The sequence below is a fragment of the Papilio polytes genome, unplaced genomic scaffold (assembly GCF_000836215.1).
Source record: "Papilio polytes unplaced genomic scaffold, Ppol_1.0 DF824169.1, whole genome shotgun sequence".
In the NCBI taxonomy this organism is placed as follows: Eukaryota; Metazoa; Arthropoda; class Insecta; order Lepidoptera; family Papilionidae; genus Papilio; species Papilio polytes.
Window position 1 is genome coordinate 2398695 of NW_013525035.1, and position 27671 is coordinate 2426365.

Below are 27671 nucleotides of genomic sequence, written 5' to 3' on the forward strand. Positions count from 1 at the left end.
TGACTTGTTAGTGAATTTTTACCTTCATTAAAAAAAAATCAAAGACATTCTCAACTATTTAAAAGTAACCTTAATTTCAAATTACGTCGAACTTTACATGCACTATTCTAATGTTAAAAAAAATGTCTCAAACCTTTAAAATTTTCTTTGACGATACCTTCAGCCACCATATTGACAAGAGCCGTAGTTCTTCAGTGTACGCAAGAGAATCGAGCTCTGACTATAAACCAGAGGCCAGTTTTATTAATCAATATCAATTTAATTTTTAATTAAGTAACTGCTAAGTTAAACGAGAATTTGTTATTTTAATAATTAATCGAATGAATTATATGACCTTTTTGATAACAAAACATGAAGAAAACTAAAAGGAACTTTACTGGCACTGGCATAAACACTACATTGTTACTAGACTAAAGATTCTGGATAGATAGAATTTCTTATACTAAAACTCTCTCGTACTCTACTACTCGTAAGTATACTGAAGATCTCCCTTAACATTAGTGACCGTTCTGAGTTTGTTTTTGTTAACTTCTCACAGAATAGGTACAATAAACAAAAGAAAATCGAGTCATTCGTGAAGGGAGGCTATGTAACTCGATTTCAAACTACATATTCGCAGACAAAAGGTACCTATGTACGTAACGAAAATGACGGAAATAAATTGGAAAGCATTTCCATGGCGATCGCATACGCAGTATATTTTTACGCACCGTGTTATATTTCGAACGGGTTTAACAGCGCAGCTCGGTACAGACGTGTTAAAAATTCATCCGACCGATGACTACTTAAATTAATGACGAAATATAATTTGCATTTTATTTTCATAGCTATATTTTTGGGTACGTTTAATATTTATTGAGTTTTAATTTTTAAACTGTCTGTGGAATTAATGCATAATATAATCCAACATTTACAAGATCTTTATTTTTATAACTAAGCTTTTGAAAAGATCATGCAATATAAATAAAACTTTAACGTTCATTGCCTTTCTAATAATTACGATGCTACATTGAAAATTTTTCATTCCACCATACAATCCCTTCCTAAACATGTACCGTTTACTAAAGCCATACTTCCGTTTATACTTCTATTGAAGTATCCATCCGTTTGAGCTTTAAGAAACTCTCAATTGTCCCAACTATCACATATAGCATTTTTAGTACATGTTTTGACTGTGTATAAATGTATATTGTTATCCTTTTTATCTTCTTAAAAAATAAAGAGACAACAATAAGCGCCAACATGCATCAGATCCTTATGTCTTGTCTATGGTTAAGGTCCTGTGTGCACGACTGTACCGCTTGAGCCGAGTGCTCATAATGACACATAGAATTTGCGAACGCTCCCTTAATCGCGTGGATTACTCGATAATATAGAAATGGACGGGCATCGCGCGCCGCTGCATGGTGTATCATATTTTAATGCAAGCTGGACTTAGTGCGTCGGGTGGGGAATTGTTATTTTTAAATGTATTTATGATAGCCAACACTTTGTGCGCGATTGTACCTCGCGGGTGCCAATCCATTGGAAAATGCGTCGTCTCTGTGACTTTCTATAAAGTATGTTTTTTAGTCTTTTCTAGTGATTGAATCTTTTACAAGACAACGACAAAATAATACATATATTTGAAATAAAAATAACATAAAATTCCAATGTCTTCAGTAGTTCTTATATTTAACATTGGTTAGCTTACAAGTCTCGAAAGTGACTAGAGTCTATATATCGAGTCTAAATCCACTACTAAGTCTGGAGAATCCGGATAGGTGAATAAGTCAGGTAAATTTCGTTCATTAGCCATAAGCCAGTGAATCGGAACTAGCTCATTTCATCAACACTAATTACAAATAAACAACCCAATCCTAATACAAATATTTAATAATATCTAGAAAGCCTTAGCTAATCAGGCGTGCATTTATATAATGAAACCGAAGCACATAGAGATAGGGTATGCGCATAATGTTATGCCTAAATTTCTATATCCATTCTAATTTATAACGCTCCAAATGAATTCTGTAATAACCAAATAGTTTATTCTAACCGACACGCACACACGAATATTTGTAATTTTCGAAATTGAATTTATCCGGCGATGCGTCCCGGAACGTATACAGCGAAGCGTATAGTAAGTTTTATAATAAACATACAAAATCATTATTTGATGATTCCGAGGTGCACGCGAATCATTGGGATGGGGCGGGTGGCAAGGGAGGCGAGGGGGACCCCATACCACTGCAGCCTGCGGGTAGATCAACCCGATGCAGCAGCAATGCAACCTTCCGCCATCAGTGTGGCCGGCGAGCCTGAAACCGACGCGTGTTTAACACCTACGCATCGCGTTAAAAACCTGAACGCGGGTTTTTTTTAAAACAAAAAATCCTTCCAACAAAAATCCTAAAAAGTTTAAAACGGCCTAAAATTCAAAATTCCAAAAAAATAAAAAGAAATTCATAGACCATTTTTGGTTATCAAAATTTCGAAAATAAAAAAAACCGCGCATGCGTTTAGGATTTTCAACTGCCGCCCGCTGTCACTCAAGAGATAGTTTTATGCAATAGACTTTATTCAGTTTTTCCACATAATCATTGTAGTATTTAAGTGACGATTTATATTAACAATAGTATTCAGCAACACTTGAACTCTCAATAGACCAAACATCACCGTTTTAATTTTCTGAACTATAAGCTAGTGTAAGGCAACAACGGCGGCTTGACTCGGATCCGTCGTGTCAGGGCTAAATCAACATCTTCGACCATCCGGGAGAAGCTGCCGAAAAATAAGAAGACCAAGGAAAAGAAAAAAATCCATGGGACGACCACGCCGAAGGCCATGGATCTATAGACGCAAGCAACGATGTTAAATTAAATGCGCAAGAAGTTAAAGAAAGCCAAGATTTCATAACAAAAGGGAATCTAGCGAAAAACAAATAACGACCAGCGCCATTTGACGATAAAGAAACACGTTTTTTCGCAATAGAACAAGTTTTATGTTTATATCAACCGTTATTATCAGGAATCAATAGAAAAGAGAATTTAAGAATTTGAGTTTTTTAAGTACATTTAAACAACACTGGTTATTTTTGGAACTTTTCGATTGATTTATATTGATTTTTATATACAGACTCTCCATATTTATCTAGTGAAAGTAATTTAGTGAAAGACTCTGGACTAAACGTTAAGGCTAAGTGATATTTGAGACTTTTGGCAAGTAAGTTTGGAAAAGTTTCGACCAATTTCCTCTACCAATTCTGATTGTATGGTAGAAGAAAATAAAACGAAAGAAATAAACAAAAACTCGTGCCTTAAATTGGCCTTAAATTAATATTAAAAAGGTAAGATAAAATTATTCAAAAAAGATACAAAAAAAAAACTAAATTATCGATTTTACCTACCTGTTGAAACGACTTCTCGATTTATTTAATAGTACAAAATTAAAAATAAATTAACGTTAAGACTTAGTTAAATGTTCTTTTGTTATTCGTATACTTCGAAACGATTTAATTATAATTAAATCGAACGGGCTTAAAACGAAAGGGCTAGATATACAATACAAAGACAATAAGAAAACCACGACTCAGACGCAGAAAGTACTAGAACTGGAGATCAAGAGAAAGAAGAAACGACACTACAAGAACACACGGAAGAAACGAGTTCTTCCCCGAAAAACATAAATCAGGTAAGAAATAAACGTTGATTTTATGACCCATTTGCAATTTATTTAATAATTTTTAAAGTCACTTATGCAGTCATGTCTACTACGCTCAATAGATATACATTTCAACATACTGCTATCTCGCTCGCACTTATGGATCTTTCTGCATCTGATGTAACTCCAGCAACATATTCTTAAACAATTTTGACGTTTTTAGAGTCATAAATATTGCAAAAATTATGTGCAAAAGTATGTTAAAGATTATGATGGAGTTCAAGATAATGCATTTTAATCGTGCTCAGAACATTTCGTAGGCGTGACCGATGACGACGCATCAAAAAAAAATCATAGAGTATGTTTACTTCTACTAGTGGTCACATGGTGTCCGATACATTGTGGTATGTAGTAGCCAATGCCAAGAATGGAGTAGAAACATTCGCCTCTAACTTTCGTTTTCGCCAAGTCAAGTTCAGGTTTTGCCGATGATTCGGCGGGCGGGCGAAACTGCGCATGTCCGAATCATCGCAGTCATTGCCCAGCCAAATTATTGATTGCGGCCATGTCGGAAAACTACGGGTGGCAGGGGGTCGACGCGGGGTCCGCGGGGGGGGGGACGTCATTTACCAATGTGATAGTTTTCACAACGCTCAATTATGTAGGAAGGTGGGGTGGTGGGCGAAAAAATCCGTACATCAAAATGGCGGATTTCGGCGGATTTTGTATTACATTCTATCGACGGCAATGCCGTGCCAGGAATTTATGGGCGGTATGCTTTTATGGAATTTTGATTGGATTTAATAAAAGGGCTTTTGCTACGCATTTTGGAAATTAAAGTTTATTTGTTCTTTGACTATCGCTGATCGCTAATGATCGATGTTATTTATTGATAGTCGCTAATAATATTGATGAAATTTTAATTTCATGCTGCATCACTTACGCATAACGCCGTCCTTTACCGCGGGCTGCTAATTTAACTACATGAGCTTCAGCGATATTTCTATTTACTTCTAAAAGAATTTTGATAATAATTAAAACAAAATGTGCTGCCATTTATTTTAAGAATTTATTCTATAACTTTAACATTTAAGTGTAGATTTATAGATTTCTATTATTTGTTTCTATGATTTCTATTTTTTATTTCTACTATTTGTATTACTGATAAATATTTTGGTTCTTCTGAAAACTCCAAGTATCTTAAATGAAAAGGGAGTATTTCTTGCATTATTTAGAATCAGCTCTTTAATTGGTCTTATTTCTTTTACTAACTTAAAATTCTTAATTTTCAATTAAGTTTATTTTAAAAATATCCTTTCTACTCATCTCATATGTGCATAATTAGTAATTGATTTCTTAATAGAATTGCACGAAAGGTAAGAAAAACTCTGAGGAATTACTTTTTGCGCCGCGCATTGCGATGCGAAGTGTAATGGAGGATGTGCTGTTAGGATGATCTTTATTATACCATTAAAGTTACTGCAACATCAAAAACATTAGGATAAATAAAAACTGATATTATTATGCTACAAGAAGAACTAATTTTAACGAGCTAACCTTTACTGCAGGAATAGAAAACTTAATAAACTTCTTGCGATAAGAATAAACAAATTGTAACTCAAGATGATAGAAGAATAGGAATAAAATTTAAACTACTGTTAAGAAGAAAATTACCGTGCTCTAGAATTGATGCAAAACTAGATTGTCGGCATAAACGTCACGTCCCGAGCTGACAGCTGTCAATGTCATTAGAAAGATTGGTATATTCGCGCGCATCCCTGACTAATTCTCTAGTGCAGTGTTTAATTAATATCGCTGGTAACAATTATATTAATTGTTTAACAAAACAATAAAACTTGAATGCAAAAAATAAAACAGAAAAACTGCAAAGGTAATTAACCTTTAAACATAAAAATAATAAGAAAATCCATCTTAAGTCTAACTATGATAATCTAATAGACGCTAACAGATAAAACAAAAGAGTTAACGACAGATAATTACAATTCGGTCTAACATCTAAAGACATAAAAGTGCTTCAAGAGAGCGGAAGAAAATTTAACAAGGATGTGCAAAGCGTCTATGAAAAGGAGTCATAGGCAAATATTTACGTAGGGCGAGCGTTGAAAGGCCGCACGAGTAGCATTCACAGCTTGTTTTGCGAGCTCGGAATGTGACGTTTGCAAGCAATGAAGAATGTATTCGAAGTAAAAACCTAGAGTCAGCAACGTACTTCGATGGAATGGAAAGATGCTCTATTTTATTAAATATTAAAAATCCAATGTTTAAATTCTGTAGACATTAAAATTATTTCAACTCTCGGAGGCAATTTTCTGCTTGTTGTTTTTGATAATTTAAGCAAAGAGATAGTTAGTAGGATTTAGGCACTGTGGAGTTTTCAAGACACAATACAATTGTAAATTTTTGGGGTCGTTTGTGTTAAAGTTTTTAACATTTTCTATTAAGTTGTCTAGGTTAAATAAATACTTACTTAAATGGGAATAAAATGCTGTCCATAACAGAGCGTTCCAGAAAAAACCCGTAACTAATGTATACTGTGCAATTTACAAAAACCTTTATCAAATTTCCAATTGGAAATACAGATTTGTAAACGTTGAATCGCACCGACTGGAGCACATTGTCATCGCTACAATGGAAATTCGTACTGTAGAGTAACAACGGAGCCTATCGTCAATCACATTGCTCACAATAGAACGTTTTAGAACTAACGTTTAGATGAGAAGAAAGATGAACACAACAATGAAGATCTGTAGTTAATTTTTATGTTGTACTAGCTTTTGCCCGCACCATTGTCCGCGCAGATTTAAGGAAAAATTAATTAGTAGCCTATGTGTTCTTCTAGACAATTTTTTATAACTCTGGGAAATATTATCGAGATTCGTTGTGCCGTTTTAGATATAATTATGTTTTAACAAACACCCATCCATCTATCAATGTAAACTTTAACATTTTTAATATTCGTTTGATGATCGATCTCTTTAAAATCCCTAAACAATAAAATATCTCATAAATAAAATTGCTTAAACCTAACATTTTATGAATAATTTAATAATATTTTTGAGTAGAGCAACCTTCATACCGCACTATCCATAGAACGCATCGCGTCAATTTTCTAACACCATTAAGTGCGCCAGCGCATGTTTTTGTCAGAGAAAAATGCGTCTTATTACATTACGCCGCTCATGTGTCGTGATGCATTGCACTGAGGTGTTTTGTACGCATTTGCTGTATCGATAGGCTAAACAACAACGCTCGTGACATTTGGTTTTCACGCAACGACCGAGCTTCCGGTGTCGTAACAATACTGTTATATGATTACTTTTTATTCATTTGATTAGTTAATTGTAATAAAATAAACATTAGGATAAAATTCTTCTAAGAAATTGCAACACATTTTTTTAAATCATTGGATTTGCTAACGTTATTGAATTTACTATCATAAGTTGCTTACGAAACTGACCAAAAAATCTCAGAAGCTTTAAATTCTTTTTAAACTTTAACAAAAGTAATTGATATCTGTGCCATTAAGATATACCGCTGTAGAGTTATCGAGTAAATCTAAATAAAGTAATCTAGGGTAACCATAGCTATTTTCGAATATAAAAGTAACCTATGTGTTTCATACTAACCTCCAAATTTGTACAAAATTACAATTTTAATGGTCACTTAATGACTCTGAATACGGCACTAAGCTAATCATAAATACACCTAACTACCAAGTACTAGACGTGAATCACTTAAAATTGAATTGAAAACGATTGTGTAATAGATTTATTTAAACGGGAGCCTCGTTCCCAGCGTTGGCTAACAGCTATGCGGCGAAAGGACGCCAGTTCGATACCCGAGGGTCAACTGACGGAAAAACAAACACTAAATGTCAGTGGCAGTCCTTGCGGGACTCGTTCGACTGTTATTCTTGTTGCTTAGAAAAACTTTACAAGCTTTAACCTGTAATTATTGAAATCCGTTAATACAGTATATCGTAAATGAGATAAACGATTGAAACTCGAAGATGTATCTCGAACTCTCGAACTCGAATCAATATTGCTTACAGTTAACCAAAGATTGCAAGCTTGATCTATTTTTTAAAAAGATTTAGAGGTGAATTATTTTTGTATCTCACTTGTAAAGTAATTAAAACAATCTTCGGGTCTATTAATAGGTTCAGCAAGTAAAATAACTCTAACCACAAAGGTAAGAAAACAAAAGACTTCCGTTGAATCCGAGAATAAAGCGTAGGGGAGTGTAAAGTCTAGTCTTTGCGCTGAACTTTTAAACTGATGCAGAAATGAGGCGTTACCAAGCAATGCTTTCCGTATAGTGAGTCTAAAATAGTTTCACAGGTCATTCATGTTACCCCACTCCACTGGTAAATTGTATAACTTGAAAAAAATCTTTTTAATAATGTTAATTATTGTTTCTTCACGCAAACAGGATTTTTCTCAGAGCTTAGATATTATTTAATATTTAATCGGTCGGTTAAATTTTAATAAAAGAAAAATTTACATGGATGGATATTTGTTAGAGACAGAACGGATCTCGATGAAACACGGCATGTAGAGTCTGCAAGAACTCATAGGTTATTTACATATATTTTTTAAATTCCACGTTTACGGAGTCGAGGGTGAAAGTTTGTATGATAAATATACACTGTATTTTTAAAAACGGGAAATTTTTTCTTAGAGTTATGACCTTTTCCCTAGGAAGCGACCACATCGTCTATAGATCGTAGTGCGAACCCGAGTAACGGCCTGCGCCGGTACGCTCGGACATTCCCGCATTCTTACCGCGCTTGTATTAATTAATAGGAATTCGGAGTTACAGCATTTGCCACGCGAAACAATCAGCTAAATTAATGAACGATATCTTAACAAACATATAAATAAACACTAATTACATAATCAATAATAATAATTTCTTACGATACTTAATCTAATTGTAATGTATTTTCTGAATAACTCTCTCTTTTAAGAGAAACAAATTATGGCAAACTCATTTTTTACTTTGATCATCTAAGGAATATTCTTACCTTAACAATTGCGTTATAAGAACTTTTATTTTTCAAGATCTGGTATTTTTTTTAATTAGATAAAAAATCTAGTCATCAACCTTTCGAAATATTCTACAGTAATAATAACTTTGAATAATAATATAATGTTATTCCACAATGTAGTTATAGTTATGTAGACGCCAGAGGCTACATAAAAACTGATTTCAAAACTGCAAATTAAACGTGGTCTAAAACTACTGAGCCCTTTCACAAAACGCTTCGCGCCATCTCAATAATTATACCGCAATATATCGCACTAACGGCGAAGATTTCTACCATTTGCAGTGTCCTAGAAACGAACCTACGCCCACAGACACCAACCATTTCTTTCTATACCTAATACTATACCTAACTAAAATTCATAGTGAAATAAGTATAAGAACTAGCTTCTAAAAAAGTAAACGACTCTATTAACATAACTCTATGTAGTCTTGCATAGAATTTTATACTCTATGCCTATGTTTTAGAGTACAGTTTTGAATATGTTCTTTGGGTTGTTGTGATGTTTTATGTATACGCAAGTTCTCGGCAGTGCAGGCCAATGCACGATGCATACAACTAGTGTTGTGTCTCGCGTTAGAATAGCGTTTAGTGATGTTCCATAACAGTTAATACTGAAACACGTTTTTAGCATGCAAACGGTTAAGTAAAACACGTATAGAAAATAATCAAGTAAACAATTCCATTAGATACCACTAACTTCATCTAAAATGTATTTTTTTTTAAACAATTTATTAAGTTGGTTAGAATTATATATCAATCGGTTACTTCGAAGTTAGCGTTGATATTTAATTCAAACTTTTTTAATTTAATATTTATTTGAATAATAAATGTCTTCATTATTTTCACTTAAAATAGCAGATAACTGTTATTAGCTATATTAGATCGCGTTATTTATAGCAGTTGCTATAAAGCGCTCAATATAGGCTAAAACATATTATTATATGCAAGACGTTTCTTGTACTACGCGAAAACTAGGGATGCACATGTCTTTTTTTATTTTTTCACTTTAATTGTAAAAAAAATGTAAACCCAGCCCAAACTTACTAATAAAAGTTATTTCAAAATTATTTCATTGAATACTTATTTTAGTGTTAATTAAATTTATTAAAATAACATTTAGTGAGCATGTCAAAAATACGATTTCTCGTATTCTATGACTCACGATAATTTTTGCATCTTTTATTATTAAAATGTAATAGTTGGTAATACTATATCCCGTTGCTATGAGAAGAAAAGAGACGACAATGTTTTAGTTTGGTGAGCGGTGTGCGCGGGCGCAGTCTAGAGTTAGTTTCTAAGCCCTAGCGCAGCCCTACGCCCCGCAGGCAAATATGAACGAATGTAAGTTGACTTAGAATAAGTATGTTCTGCAATCGAGAGTCGGCCAGTGTTAGATCATTATGTGTTGAAACTGCATGTGCGCGCAACACTATATCCGTTAAACAATGAAAATGCATCGGCAATTTTCGAAAATCTCAAACTGACTGAGTCCCGTGGCCCGAAATACCGAAATATTTCGATGGCGGCGCGCAAACGGTACCCGAATTTCGTAAAGTGCAACGCGATTCTCATTCAAAGTTCAAAAATGTGACTGTCGTATTTTATTTTAATTTAAAATATCGCGGTGCAAAAAGTTTTTAATTGAGTGACTTAAAATTTTATGACTATAAAACTTTAAATGCATGTATAATAAAAATTGTAATCCATCAAAATTCGTCGTTCCGTGAAATTGGAAAAATGTAATAAGTAAGTTACGACAATAGAGAAATAACAAAAAATGTGAATAAACCATTTTGGCGCGCAATTTGTTGACGCGACGTTATCGGTCGTTAAAAAAGAAAAAAACTTTTGACTATGTGACTATAGTTTTTGGACATTTTAAGTGCAGGACAAACAAAGGCAGGTTAGTTTATGTGCAGCTGTATAATATAAAATCAAGTAAGAAAACTATTTGAATATAGACAAGTATTTTAAATACAAATATAGTAACCGTTGATTTTTAAAGAATTTTAAAAATGTTTCAAATTTATTTGATACTTAAAAAATATTGTTTAAACAAAACGCGTACGTTTTTAGAATATATGTTTTAAACACCGCTAATGAATGTTTGATGGAGGCAAATATGATTTTCGTTTTTTCATGAAACGAAAAAATAGATGCTAGACTTTTTGTTTCAAAAAGTGTTAATTTAGTAATCTTAATTAGATATATTGAATTCATGTTATGATAACTTCACAGAAAGTCCTTAGAAAAATCAACTCATGTGAATACTTAATACAAAAAAATTAAATATTTGATTACTAAAAGATTGTTGAGTGTTTCTATTAAGTTCAAAATTCTTATTTACTAACTAGCTTATGCCCTCGACTCCGTCCGCGTGAAATTAAAAAAAAACAAATGTGAGTAGCCTATGTGTTCTTCCAGACTATCCTTTGCATCTATACCAAATTTCATAGGAATGGTTCAGCCGTTTAGGCTACAAACTCTTACAAACATTCATCCATCCGTACATCCATCGAAACTTTCGAATTTATAATATTAGTATGATAAATATAATATCACTTATCAATTTGAATAAAGAGTACTTTGGAACAATTTATGCAAAAAAAAAAAGAATAATCTCTAAAGTAATAACAATAGAGAACATTAAAATATTCAATTGAAATGCTGAAAAACTTTTAACAAGTGGTAATTCTTTGAAACAACTATTTTAAGTTATCGTTTGATCTCTTGATAATAACTTTATTTTTATTCAATTGCAAGTTATTTTTTAAACTGTAAATTAAAATCAATTTAGATAAAATAAGCGCTTAATAATAAAATAACCGTATCAAAATGTTATTACATATATAAAATAAATAAACACACACAAATAGAACGTTAAGCTACCTCTATATTTTTGCTTCGAAATCTATCATAGACACATTGTAAATGCGACTTAACGGATGTCAATAAGATTTGGCACAAATGTAGAACACAGTCTGTATCAGCAAATAGGCTGTTTACTAAGTTTTTTCTTCCGAATGAACGAAGTCGCGTATAAAAATTAGTAGAACCATAAAGATGAGATAGCTTAATCTAATGAAAAAAAGTTACTATACATTATACAGTACTTTTTATGAAAACTGTTATGATTCTAATAGCCGTCAAACACCAGCAGATTAACTTAACTAATATTTAAGTCAAATAACTTGACACCCATAAATTAAAAACATTGTTTCCCAGTGCGCTGAACGGCCTACCTACCAATCGGTCCAATGGCATTTCTTTCCTACCTAGCCGAATAATTTTATTAAAGCTGTCGGAAACAAAAAAATCCCGTAGCCCAACGATTGATCATTCCTTAAGACAAAATAGAATAGAATGTTTTGAGACACAAGTCTTGAGAAATATCCAAGGATTTAACAATTTGTTTAAGATTGTAAAACTCGTTGATTTGGTATGAGAAAATGTTTTGAATGATGATAAATGCCTTATCCACATCCTGGGAGGTATTAGGTGCGTTCGCGTAATGAGGGAACCATTGTCTTAGCTTCCGCGATATCCCGTTTTCTGTTTTCTTAAATGTTTCTAATGGAAACAAATAACTCGAAAACATTTGTAATAATTTATAAAAGAGCGATACTAATACACTTAAAAAAAGTAGCTTTCAATTATTAGCTGAAACTGCCGCAGTTTTTTTAATGTCAGCGATGACAACTCTACCCTTTGTCCGTGTCTATCTGCGCGGACTTAAAAATTAAACATAGGTTAAGTTAAGAAAAAGTTTAAATTGTCTATGTATTCTTCCATAAACTCTACATTTAAGCCAAATTTAATGGCATCCGTTCAGCCATTGTAAGATCCATTCAAAGATACAAACTTTTCCATTTATAATTAGCAAGCATAAGAAAATTAAATGCTCAAATATTGTCATCATCATCATCATCACCAGCTCACTATATGCCCACACCGAGGGGCTCGGAGCCTACCCTAAATTAGGGTGATTAGGCCATAGTCAACCACGCTGGCACAGTGCGGGTTGGTCGACTTCACACATATCTTTGAGTTTGTTCGCTGATATGTGCAGGTTGCATCACGATGTTTTCCTTCACCGTAAGAACGTCGGGTAAATGTACATATGAAAATTCGAAAAATCGAAAATCACATTGGTACGCAGCGGGATTCGTACCCAAAACCTGTAATTTACAAGTCAAGTGCTTAAACCACTGAGCCACCGACGCTCCACGAATTATTGTGTTCATCTTTATTAATCTTACCATTTGGGTAGTATAGAGATTTCAGAAGTAACAGTTATTTCGATAGGCTTTCCGCAAGTCTGTAGCAATTACAGTCGGTAGAAGAAACTCGGTCGTACATTCGAGTCGTTAAACTTTTATTGACAAGTAAATATTTCAATAATTGTAAGAATGTAATTAACTATTATACTTAACTGGGGTATTTCGCTCACTTTTTATTACAATTTTCTTGAACTGTTTGCACTATCGAAACATTTGTTAAAACATGTTGCCATTGCTTCTATTCTCATTGGAAAAATTGAGAAAAATAAACTAAGAGTAAAATAAATTCAAACATCAATTTGACGTTCCTTTATTATTTAAGTATACATTTTTTCATGTGTACATTTCCTAAGATTTTGAGACTTAAGAATGCATACTTAAATGATCCTACGTAGATTGTTAGAAGCCAAAATTTTACCATTTACATTTTGTTTCATGTTTCTTTTAATTAACCAGGTAAATATTATTTCTAGTGAACTTTAAAAGTTACTGTAGATTTTCGTTCTGTCAATCGTATGTTCCCGGATGCGTCGTAATTAATCGTATTGATGTTTAAAGTTTAGTGTTGCAAAAATTACGATTTTATACATATGATAATTTCCATAGAAGCTATTGATATATTTTGAGTACCTTTTTTAACAGTTAAAAACATTTAACTAATTCAGTTATTGTTTATTTGTTTTAAATTAAGGATTAAGGATTACATAAAAGAATCGCACAGTATTACTTTGTAATTTTCTAGTTACTTTATTAATAAATGAAATAAATTACAATATTGAAATACGTAATATTTACAATACTAAAGTGGAAAAATCTAAAAGGCTAATGAAAAATGCATGCAAATATACACACACATGCGTATGCGTCCTCCTTACGTAATGCTATTTAAAGGCAATAAGATGTTTTGTGTACGTACCGGGCATATATTACTAACGCCTTGCTCTCTGTGTCCATTGTCTCTTAATATTAAAAAAATGGTTCATATGTTTTGTAATAATAGGTTTGTATGACTGATATTCGGGACTATTTATACCCGGTTTCCCAGGTATGTTTAACTTTTCATTAGTGTTTTGATTCGATAACTTCATGAAATGCGTTTCCAACTTCAGTTTTACTCCGTTGACACTTTGTTCAAATTAACACTAATGCATGACTATAATGACAAAATAAATGGGAACTTCAGAAACCGACTTATTAAATAAGTCGCGGTATTCGAAAAATGTTTATGCTGTTTGCTTTTTACAATTTTTAGATACAAGTACTGTTACTGTCACTAAAGAAATTTTTTACAAAAAACAATTTTTACCTGTTAAAATCTATTTAGAACAATTTCACACGAAATTTTCTTTTACTCTAACTCAATAAGGATGTTTTAGTTATGTTTAAATTTATTTCTAATCAAAAATTTGGACGTCAAGTTAAATCGACCTCAGTGTAATGGAGACGCAGACCGTCGATCGACTAGTGCAACTTATGCGAGGATTTACATAAATTTCAATAAAAACCAGCCGAGAACACTTGGTTGGAAAAATGTTGCCACAATATAGGGAACTAATACACGGCTTCTTAAAATGCTTCGAAGCTTTAAAAGAAAAAAAAAAACATGGTTTATAAATTATAACACGGCTAAACTCACGTGATAACATTCGGTGTAGGCACCGTGTTATAATTTATATAGTATAATGTCTCACGAAAGTTTTAATAAGTTAATTAAAAAACATGGTTGCTTAAAAAAGTAATAAAAAAAAATGCTACCAGTAAAATATATTACTCTTATTTATTGATTTTAATTAATTGGAGAAAAGATTATTTCATATTGTCTTATTCTAAGATGCTTAGCTTCTCCCTACGATTTGGCCGCTTTATTATCCTTAGAAGTCATGCTTTTTTCATATTTCTTTTGTCGATAATTTTTTAAAATGTTATCGACATATTGATAGCACATCACTAATTTCCTTATTATAAAGTAAGTTCACATGCGGTAAACTATAATTTATTATAATTTAGCGTTTTCACGGTGCATCCTAGCGCTCGGGCACCGGTTATTTTTCTAACCTAACTGTAACGTGAGATGTGATTGAAGGACTCTAACTGTACTTCGCTATTAAAATAGGTTTTATAGAAAAACGATTTTATATTTGCATACTAACTTTGAGACATAACATTGACTTGTGATCCAAGAATGCCTCTTAGGCTTAGGTATTGTATGGATCTGAATGCTGGGCCACCAAAGTTGCGGATGAAAGGAGATTGCATGTGGCTGAGATGCGTATGTTAAGATGGATGTGTGGTGTGATAAGATTGGATAAAGTTAAGAATGTGTACATTAGAGGAAGTTTGAAAGTAGCGCCAGTGGTGGAGAAATTGAGAAGCAAAAGGTTAGCGTGGTATGGACATATTATGCGACGAAATGATGGGGACATCAGAAAGTGTTGAGATTGAATGTGGATGGCTACAAAGGAAGTGGAAGGCCGAAGAAAGTATGGATGGATTGTGTGAAAGAAGATATGCTTAAGAAAGGATTGGATTCAGATACGACGGCTGATAGAGATGTATGGAAGAGCAGCACATACTGTGCCGACCCTCCATAAGGGATAAGGGCAAGTGGATGATGACTAACTTTGAGACATAACGAAAGTATACTTAAGGGCACTTACCTAAGTACAACAGTTACAGCGATGAAACGATGGGGACATAAACCAGAAAGTGTTAAGATTGAATGTGGATGGCTACAAAGGAAGAGGAACACCGAAGAAAGTATGGATGGATTGTGTGAAAGAGGATATGCTTAAGAAAGGAGTGGATTCAGATATGACGGCTGATAGAGATGGCTCCGTAAGGGATAAGGGCAAGTGGATGATGACCTGTGTACAAAAGACAGTTAAATTTAAAAAAAAAACATTCTTATGCCGTCACCAATGCCTCATAATAAGTATCGATCAAAGGTCTATATTAAAAAGTATTAAACGTTTAAAAGCTTTATAGATAAGTCAGTAGGTAATAGTTTAGTAAATCGACTCAAGCTCGACCATTGTATCGTTTTTCTTGTAATTGGAGTGTTTTAACTGTCTATTATCTAAACACGAGCCATTGTTCTTGTCATGTTTTTGCAACACCCCGTTGCTAGGAGTGGTCGTATGTTTAAACTTTATACTATCTATCTAGATACTGAATAACTTTATATTACAGAGATTTAGCTATTCATTAAATAGCTTTAAAGATGATTAAAAATTAGCTGCTGCTCCCGAATTCATCCGCGAAGTATAGGTACAAAAATATGAACTATGAAGACAACTGCGTATTCCTTGGGAACCCGATTTTCGGGGTTGAACCGTATCCTATTTGTTATTCCAGACTTTGTTTTATATCTGTGTCAATTTAAAATAAAAACAAAATCAATGTATCCCACGGAAATCGTAACTATTTCCGGGATCAAAAGTACCCTAGAGAACACATCTTCCAGACTATCCTCTACATCTATGGAAAATTTCAATGAAATTCATTCAGTAGCGTAGGCTACAAACACTGACAAATAAACTTCCATCCAACTAAACTTTTGCATTAGTAAGATTTACTACTACTTCTTGTAACGACTTCAACTAAGCTCTAGGTTTGGGCAATGACTATCGACTCGCTAAATAGGTTTGAAACCCACGATAAAGTTAATCGATATTATTTAACCAACTAAAAGCGCTGCAACGGTATTAGGTATATGACACAACGTAAGAAGGCCAAAATATTACTTGACGTCCAAATAAAATATTATACGAAAGATTTATTTCAGAATTGATTCAGACCTTGTTCAAAGATAGCGCAGGTGTGGATCAAGGTGATAAGCTTCCAGGATTTATTTCTGTCGATTTCTGCAAGGTTTGTTTTAACGTAACATCTTTATAGATAAAAGGAACTGAACTACAGATAATATCGTATTATGTACGCTTTTTCTCAACACTTTTCAGTATAAATAATAGAATATCTATTTTGTATTTTTTGTCCAATCATCTTACACACGCATGAAAGAACAGACACAATCCATTGAGTGTAAAAAATATCAGCAATTTGACACTTAACATCGTTTAATATTTTGATAAATATTTGGCAAAATGAAAAAAAAAAGTAAAAAACATGGATTTAAGGATGATTCTTATTTGTAAAATGAATATATTTTTTTAAACACTAATAAAAAAATATTCGATGCTCTAAAATAGATAGTGGCGTGAAAGATAAACGGAGCAACGCCACGGCCAGAGGCCTAGCTATAAATAAATTCGACGCATACGCGATAAACTAAAAGATTGCAAGTTTGTTTTCTTTACCTAAACGCTGTACACAAAGACAAGCCTGTGTGTACACGATGTGTGTGTGTGAGATGCACAGTGCAGTGTTGGATGCATCGCATAAACCAATGTTTGGCCGCAGTGCCAAAAAACACAGAGCAGCAGACGGGCTCTAACAATCTTGACACTTGAAAAACATTGTTAAATACGTTTTACGATGCCTCAGCCTTCTTTCATCATCCCATTAAGACAAATGCTTGAATTAGCATCTGCGAAATATTAGTACAGATTTTTTTACTTTGCAGTATGCGTTGAATTTTATTCTGAAAAATATTGACAAGGTACGGTTTTCAAAATATTGAAGGTTATGTCATTAACATTATATAACTTAAGTTAAGCTTAACATGATTATGTTCTCGATTATGAATAAAAGATACTTTTTGCCCTAGTTAGGACAACATTTTTTGAAATTTAGATAAATTAATTTATCAAGTATCAAAACTTTTCCGTCGCGCTATAAAAGGGATAAAAACTCACTGCCGCAAAAATAGATCGGCGAAAAATGAACATAACCGTGTATTTTAAAGTCTGTGCGACCAATCAAAAGCATTAGACATATGTGTGCGTGTGCGCATCGTATTTAAACATGTGTGCGTTTGTCACTATTCGCAATCTGTTTTGTTAAGTGACTCAGGCGTGAAAATTACTTCATAAACTTTTTTAATCTCGAAAGAATGAACGGATATATACACCTAAAATGACTATGTACAATATAAAATGCTGTTAGTGTGGCACTGCACTATGTCTCTGGGTCCATAAGCGTTGAAGTAAAGAAAGGTTTAATTCCGATACTCACCAATAGATGGAATCTACGCGTCTTACAATACGATTCAAATTATGGAAGCAAATACCAAATTAACTGGATGGTTTTAGAATATTTCATTATTCATAGACAAAACAAATATTTTTGATATCTTTCACTAGTGAATCCAAAGCCAAAACCAATAAGTAAAAAAGTTATATTCTTGACCATTTATGTAAATATTTGTCCTAATAACGAGTAACTAATTTTGGATTGCAATCTGATAAATGATAAATTGTAGATCAAAGATTCAAACAAAGCAGTAATAAACCAAGCATTCCAAACAATTTTTCTACCGATGGAAACCAACCTACTCGTAGACCCATATGACATGTTAGATTTGGTACGTGTTGTTCCGTCTGTTGATAAAGGTTGAAGATCTGTGAACGGAACTGACAAATACATAGATATGCGTGAAAGCTTTAGTTGGTAAGATGATAATTAGTTTTGAATCTATAGTTATAGACCGACAAGGATATCTGATCCGGTGGACATAAGTCAACTAAATTATGACTCACTAGCGCCACCATGTCAATATCAAAAAAGTGTCTCAAAATCTTTGTTATATTATATGACAAAACTAAGTACGGTCACAGAGTATTTGAGGCTATAATATCGTCTTTGCAATACCATAAAAATGACTAAAACACGCAAAGCAAAAGTTCGAATCGAGATGCAGTTGCATCGTTTGCATCGGCAATCTGACTCGCGTTATTTTTACCAGATCAACCTTGAATTTTAGTGGATATTTTTGTATTGCACCCACTGCACTTGGCCGCGGCGCGAGATCAAATCTTTTGATTGTAAAAATACGACGGCTGTGTGGAGACGTCAGCCAGATAACTCATTCACTTAAACTCTTTGTCACTTTAACTGTCGCACTCAGAATCATTTAACGGTCACTACGAGAGAACCTTACTATAGATTTTGTATGTATAAATCTACACTAAGAATGACCACTGAGAGTAGGGCAGTATTTCTCAAAAGCCAAGAGATAACTTAAAAGAATTAACATAATATTTTGTAGAGCTTAAACATAGTTGAAAAATCAAACCTAGTACAACTAAGTTATGTAACATATTCGCTTGTTCCCTACAACGAAGGGTAGGCAGTATTAACAAATTTTAATTCAACGGTCATCGCTGCGCACACTGGCTTTGTCTATCTCTAAATCAACGCACACAGGTCGTTCGGTATGTTTAATTAGAAAATGTTGCATTTGAATATTTTATTCAGGCAACGTTAAAAATATTTCCTAGCGATCACGTATCTTTCGATCTAGGTATTTGCATATACGCGCTTTCGTATTCGACCAACGAATAGGAGTGGCCGAACCGACACGCCTAGGAATAAATAAAATTCGAAAATAGAACGAGCTTCCTGCGATTCGGATTCTAAATTTAAATTTAAAAATGGCGGGCGTTCCATCCGGCGGCGGCTGAGGCGGCGGGCGATTTTGTGCATAAAACTGCATCGCGCACATTAACCGATCTAAACATCAAAAATAGAATTCGCTAGTGTTAGGTAGATCGTACACTACCCGGATAAGCTAAAAATAAAATAAAACATAGCATAGCAATTTAAAAATCAACCAAGAGAACTTTGTGTTTGTTTGAAAAAAAATCTGACATCCAAAAACTCATACAATTTTAATTGATAGTTAAAAAGGGTTGCAGATTTTTTCACATAGCTTATAGAAAAGTATGTAAGAAAAAAGTTACAAATTCTAAACACAAACGCATGGCGCTGTAACTCATGCGAACTAAGTTACCTGTGTCGCATGTAATCAATCGAAGCTCCTATTTGCATAAATAATGTATGTCCAATACTTATTATATTAACAGTAGGAAGTACGTACTGTTAACTTTCAAATCTCGAAGAAGGAAACGTACAGCGAATATGGAATTTTAATATATCTTGATTGTATTATGCAATAACTAAGCTAAATATAGCTTGTGGGAACTATATAAATATTGCATTGCAACATTATGAAGAGAAAAATTTAATTCATCAATTTTTTTGGTCATGTGGTAAACAAAAACAGTCAGAAAAGTCTTTCTATACTAAATAACACCAAGAAAAGTCTTTCTATAATTTATCTTGAATGTTTTATGAAAATCTACACTATAAGGAGACGAAGTCAAGGTCGCTAGCTAGTTTATTAATAAACCTCTATCGTAACTCAATCAATAGTAAAACGAAAAATGATTAATTTTAAAATGGAAAAATATAATTACGTTGAAAAGATCTAGATCCTAGATCTAAGAGCGACCGCAGCACAACCTGGAGCGAATTGTAAACCAGTTGAACGAGCGATAGATCGATTCATCATTTATGATTTCACAAGGAATTATCGCCTTCTATCTCAGCTAAGAAAAAGAACGGATATTTCTAAATCATTAGAAGGATTGCTTGGTACATTCTCTTTAGTCAATACAAAACATAAACCGATAGTCACTTTTGTTACTTAAAACTAACAAAAACTACGCTTGAAAACGTTTAATTAAAAAATCTTACTAGAATAAGTATATAGAAATAACGTCTTTATTTTCTATTTCCATTTTGTACACTTTTATACAAACTCAACACTTTTGATTACTTAAGAAAGAAATGATCGTTACATAATAGTATATCGGTTAGTGTGCACGCACCCTTAGGACGCCAGATTGCCTTCTTTCGACCAGTTTAAATAAACATAGTCGATAATACGCAGCTCTTTTGAATGCATCCTATGTTTTACGTCAGTTGCACTCTAGTATAGTTTTATAGTCAAAGTATTACAGCGAAAACATGGCCGCCAAAACATTTCATAGCATCGCATTTATATAACGATATGAATTATACACTTTATATCATACTAAAAAACCTAATTCATCAAACAACGAAATAAAAGCTTCATGATTTTTAATTCAAAAAGCTTTACTGCCGGTTTCCCAGCTACATTTAACCCTTCGTTAGTGTTTTTGGTTCGATAATTTTGTGAAAATTCTCCTGTACTACAAGAAAGCACAGTGTTTGTACAACTAGACGCGTAACATCAGATACATAACGATCGCTTCTATAGTTCCTGCTAACTGCAAACAGCTCCCTATGTAAGCAGTAATGTACAGCGTCGTATAATGCAAAGAAATGTTTACGTACATAACTCTGATTTGAAACTGTTTGATCTCAGTATTAGGTTCAGCACACACTATTAGTATATTAATGTTGTTTTGAACCTGAAATTTAATTTCTTTGTTCTATTACATATGATTATTTTAAAAACGATGTTTTGAATAAAGCGCGGTTCACACTAGTACAGTACAGTTGGACAATTGCGACAGCCAGTCGAAGATTGTAAGGGCTTGCGTTAGCGTTACACTGTGGCAGTTTATTGAAAATCAAGTTATTTAGCATAGTACTGGCTAAGTGTGAACGGCGCATTATTCATTTCAGTCCATTTGTTAATTTGCGTAGAAAATACCAAGCATAAAAATAGTAATCTATACTAATATTATAAAGAGGAAAGTTTTGTATTTTTGTATGTATTGAAATAACTCATAAACTACTGCTTCGATTTTAAAAAATATTCCACCGTTAGAAAAGTAATAAATCAGTGAGTAACTTTTTTTACGGGGACGATGTCGCGAGCAACAGCTAGTACTTATAACGTGGTATACCATGACAGATAGGACCTAAATACCTAGACAATATTTATGTGATTCCCTCAGGAGATGCCGGTCACGAACGTCATTAATTTATCCTGCGTAGGCGCAGCGATACTGAATTCAAAGTGGATTTTATTATTTTAAAATGGCGCTGATTTTAATTTATTAAATAATATTACGTAACTAATGCACGTGGAATATGTTAATATGTGTTCGATTATAGTTTTTATACAACATTGTAATTACTATAAAATAATGGTAACAAAATTTAAGAGAATAAATGAAATAAGAAAGGGATAAAGGCAATGGTAAATTTAATTAAATGGAGCTAGGTCACACTCTTATATTTCCGTCTATACCTATTTTTAATATTAAAGAGGATCTGTAACTACTACAACTTTGTAACTACTACAACGATTTGAAAAAAATATTTTTCCATTTAAAACTGAGTAACATAGGCTATAGCTATTACTAGAACTTTTTAAATTCTGCGCGGACGAAATTGCAATCAAAAGCTATTAAACTAGTAAACTCTCAAACTGTATAAAAAAAACTAGCTAAGTAGCCTATGTGTTCTTCTACATTCGTGACAATTTTTAATTGAGATTCCTTAAGCCTTTGGAGATAGTTATCTAAAAATAAACATCCATTCACCCAAAGTTTCGCATTTTGAATCTTGCTAATATTAAAAAAGAGAAAGTTTAAATGAATGGATGGATGTTTGTTAGAGTTTGTAGCCTAGAGTGCTGAACGGATTTCAAGGAAATGTGACATAGATGTAGGGCACATTCTGGAAGAACATAGTGAGTAACTATTGTTATTTTTAATTCCACGCGGACGGAGTCGCGGGTAAAAGCTAGTATTAGTATAAAGTACAATATAATATGTATAAAACAAAATTGTTCCAATTCTTTCTGTATGAGTACAAAACTAGTATCTCAAACAACTTTACTGACGCATTTTCTACCAACAAAATGGCTTCCAACGCCTAATAATGCCATTGTCTAGAACCAGTAGAATTTCGGTTGCAAAATATTCGCCTTCGCTAGCTGAGTCACTCGATGTGGGGGGGAGGTAGGTAGGATTAGGTTCGCTTAGAAAACCTGTTAGAACTTTAGGTTTTATAAACATGTAGGCTAACTTAGGTTTTGTTCTGATTATACGCTTCATTTTTTTTCCCCTGTTAAAAATCTGTACGTATTAATAAGAATCGGAACTCGAACTTTCTATTACAAGAGATAATATCATTGAAAATTATGCACATTTGATTCAACTACAAAAAAAAAACAAAAACTCCGGACAAACTTCGGAACAAGCGGCCATCTGATCTCGCTAAATATGTGAAGCGACCGCTGTTCGTAGACATTCGCCTTTGGACATGCGTTAACTACCTTTAATTCACAAAAAAGCACAGAATGTGGATATTATCATTAGCAACACAATTTCAATTCGTATCGATATATAGAAGATGGATATTCGTTTATACTAATATTATAAAAAGAAAAAATTGGCATTTCTACATATTGAAATAACTCAAAAACTACTCGGCTGATTTCAAAAATTCTTTGACTAATAAAAAGCTACGTTATCAGAGTAACTGATATAGCTGAGTTTTTATTACACGGGGCGAAGTCGCAAGCAACAGTTAGTAAAAGAGGTACAAAGTTGCGCAAACATTAATTGACACATCGTTGACATCCAAGCATTACTGTGGTATACACATTGTAATTATAAAAAAGGAAATAGTTGAATATTGTAACACAGATTCGTTCAAAGACGCAACATAGGTCGAGTAACGTGATATGTTAGAGAAAAAACAGGTTAGGCGAGGCTAGGCGCTGAGGCTAGGTCGACGCAACATTATTATATTTCTTTTGAATTGCCTACTTACGTTGCATTTGGTCTCTAATGCTTTCGATAATTCACTAACAGCGTAGGATAATTATTTGCTTAAATTGTATTCTATACTTGCAACTGTGTTTGCAAGATTAATTCTAATAATTCGTATTTGAATTTAAATATACTCTATGTTACTCTATAATGTGATTTATAAATAAATTCAATTTAACTATATGTAACTTTAAACTGCCGTCATTTTTACCAGCAGCCAGCTCGTGAACATGGCGCAGGCAGTGCCGAAATATCGGGAGCTAAAACAAACCAATCGTGGTAAGAAACCCGTATCTTACGAACATCAATTTAACTACTACAATATTCTTATAGATTAAAAAACACAATACGCATTTGAAAATGCGTCAACAGTTTTATTTCTCATTTTAGACAACTTAGATTAAAAAACTATGCCAGACTTTTAAATAAGTATATACATTTGGATAACATTAGCAATATTTCTAATCTTACTTCATACTTATATATGCGAAAGTTGGTGGAAATGATCTGTTTGTTACAAAGTACCTACAAAACGTTTTAACGAATGAAACCCGTAGATGTAGATTATTTAATAAGTTTTGTTTAAATTCTACGCGGACGAATACGCAAGCAAAAGTAATACAAACATACTTTTTATTCATTTCTGGTAACTTTATCAATGGGCGTACTTATAAATAGTTCTTAATACAAAGTGATTTTACAAACAAACGCTTGTACAAATAAATATTTTAAATCATTATTTTTAGAAACTACAATAAAATAATAGTATATCTAAGACTACAATTATACGTGTTAAACAAGAGATACAGAAATAATAGCGACTCTAATAGATTTATCTTACTTTTCTGAGAAACATAACAGAATAAAAAATATTTATGGAATCACGAACCATACAATAATATCATACTAATATTATAAATGCGAGAGTTTAGATGGATGGATGTTTGTTAGAGTTTTTAGCCTAAACAGCTGAAAAGATTTCAATAACACTTGGCATAGATGTAGAGCATAGTCTGGAAAATACATAGGCTAATTGCATTTGTTTTTTTTTAATTCCGCGCGGACGGAGTCGCGAGCGAAAGCTAGTATAAAATAATTGTTTATGTTCATTTTCTTATAAACATAACAGATAAATTATGAATATCATGTTAATAAAATATTAATAAGTATTTTATATCTTTGAATTACTTAACATTTATAAAGTTACTGATATTTACTGGTTTCTTTGGTAGTTGTAAATATGATAGAACAATGATTTACATTTTTAGGAAGCTCTCAAATGTATAAGTATAATAAAAAATAAAGTTAAGTTTTTGGAGATTTATATTCATTTATTAATATTAATTTACTTATTTATGATGACTAAAGAATAAATTAAATATAAATTCACTTAGAAATAAATAAAATAATTTGCCTAGAAACCGTTACAACTAACAACGAGTATTGCCTCTTGCAAACATCTTTACTTTAAATCAACTAGGTTAGAGGAAAATGAATCTTATGACTTCTAGTTAGAGAGTCAACTATGCAGTTTCATATTCTAATGAATCTGTCAAGTCGTGATTTAGAACCGTATAGGAGACTTTTTAATTGATGCTTTTTCTCGGCATGTTTATAGCAAAGCAGTTAAGGGTGGATACAACCAATTAAAATTTTAATTGAATTTTCCACTAACTTATAATATATCTCTTCAATTGCTATTGCAATTATTTTTACAACTTTTTAACTATAGTTAATATTATTTGCCTTCTAGTATATAACCTACTGGACATTTTGTTCCGAATTTTTTGCAAATTATTCTTAGGATGCCAGAGAAAGTTTTTTTTTAAATGTAAAAAACGAAAACATTTTTTCAATTGAATTTTCTGCTTACACTATAACATTATATGACTTTTTTCACTCTTGTCTTAAGCAACATTGTTTATCTAGTTTAAAATATAAATTACAAAACCGCTTCTCCTTAAATAATGTTTCAACACGTTTAGAGTCGGCGCGGGATCCTGCCGCGTCTCGCTATCGGCCAATTTTTACGATGCCACTTCTAGATATTGCTTCCTAACTCTACAACTAATTGGGTACCGGTCATGCTTCATAGTGTCACTGTGTACAGCTTGTTACTAGTAAATATCTATATTTATAAGACTAGCGATACACCCTGGCTTTTGCAGAAGTAGAGCATATTTCAATATTTTTCAGACATGTTCTGTCTTTTACAAACAACAATGTTAATTTTTTTCTAATATTTATAATATATGAGGCTTAAATATATTGTAAAGAAGTTCGATATTGTAAATATTAACATCAAAGTTTATCATTTTTAATAATTATATTTCACTAAATATATTTTAAACTAGAATGTCGCATTTTTTGTAAAATAAATATAGCTTAACAAGCGCGTATTTTTGTATAGTTTGTAAAAGCAAGTCATTTTGCAACCTCAACGTAAAATGTTTATTCCAAATCCAAACGCACCATCCAAATTATAAATGGAAACATGTAAGCTTTAAAACAGGAAGAAATTTTCCCAATGACCGCAGCGCCCCTAGCGGCGACGCACGGCACTAGACGCGAATGACCGCCAACTCTTTCCGTGCGCTTTCTTTTCACCCCGTCTCTGTCTGGCGCGCGCGTGCGCAGCCCGAGAAAGGGATGGCGAGAAAAAAATGGCGGAACGCACATGTGCTCGCGCGCTCTTTTTCGTCTTATTTTTCGCAGTTCGTTACCCTCGTGTATTCGCGGTGCGAATAGGGCTGACAGATATTCGCGATTCAGGAAATGTTTTTTTTTCTACGCTTTAAATGTCTGCCTCACCATTTGAAATAATTGGTTAGAAATTGTAAAAATTACTGCCAAATATGCTCTATACGAAGTATAATTTAATCAACCAAAATTTTTTTTTTATCGTTCAAACCGTATTTCCAGGGTTCGAAAACAATTGTAATATCGGTCCATACCACAGTTATCCGTATAAAATTTGTATTCCACCGCTATTAACATTCGTCTGTGGCCAGTAATAATGCGCATTTTTCGCAGTAGATTCAACCGACACTGACCTGAAATGAGAATACATTTTCATTGAGTCATTGACCACCGATACAAGATTGAACACTGTGAATCATCTATATAAGAGCAGTAATATTGAAAACTAGCTGTTGCTCGCGACTTCGCCCGCGTGAAAAAATAGCCTATGTTACTCACAGATAAATTACCTTTCTAACGCTGAAAGAATTTTTAAAATCGGCTCAGTAGTTTTTGAGTTATTTCAATACATATAAAAATACAAATCTTTCTCCTTTTGATAAATTTAAGTATAGACTAGTAATTTATATTTGAATTAAAATGTAAAGGAACAACTTCACCAATTGTTACGATTTGTTATTATACAATACATACATATCATGCAGATGTGTTTTTTAATAAAATTGGATTACAAGCACGTAATATCAGTAATGCTGACGCTGGCTTGATACGTGATCTTGTATAGATAGATTTCTTATATTAAAAGTTTTAAAAATTAATCTACTGTTACATATATTAGTATACTACTTGTTCCCGCGGATGAACCGCATGAAATTATGAAAATTGCAAATGTCAAATTGACATGACATGGTAAACATTGGCAACCTTGTTTCCTTGATGTTGGCAGCAACTTATGGTCTCTTTCCCACATTAGGGTTTTTATCCAAAATATTTACCCCTAAGTTAAACAGCGTGAAAATATATAGTCTAAAGCGTGACGTAAGGTAGGTGTTTTTATTAAAAAAGAGTTCTTCGAAAACATGTTGTGAAAACTGACATCTTAGGCAACAAAGAAGTGTGTGTTTACGCTAGTATTATGTAAAATTGTGTCATTTTTAGATATAACTAGACTATTAATACCTAACAGGTGAATAAATGTTTGACAACCCTGTACGTAGCGGACTTTTTACTCGAAACTTTTTGTTGTTTTGCCTTCTTGTGTGTCCGTTGGTCTAGGTCGCGTGCGTAGGTGCTGATTTATTT

The 27671-nt window shown here is 32.9% G+C and overlaps 1 protein-coding gene across 3 annotated transcripts in view; it reads left to right on the forward strand.

Annotated features, from left to right (window-relative positions):
• The first annotated feature begins 3607 nt into the window (after positions 1–3607).
• LOC106111373 (zinc finger protein 710) overlaps positions 3608–27671 on the forward strand; it is an 84378-nt gene continuing 60314 nt past the window's right edge. For all 3 annotated transcript variants that reach the window (XM_013293425.1, XM_013293427.1, XM_013293426.1), the window contains exon 1: positions 3608–3672. The gene's annotated coding sequence lies outside the window, so the exon portion shown is untranslated. The remainder of the gene's footprint in view (positions 3673–27671) is intronic.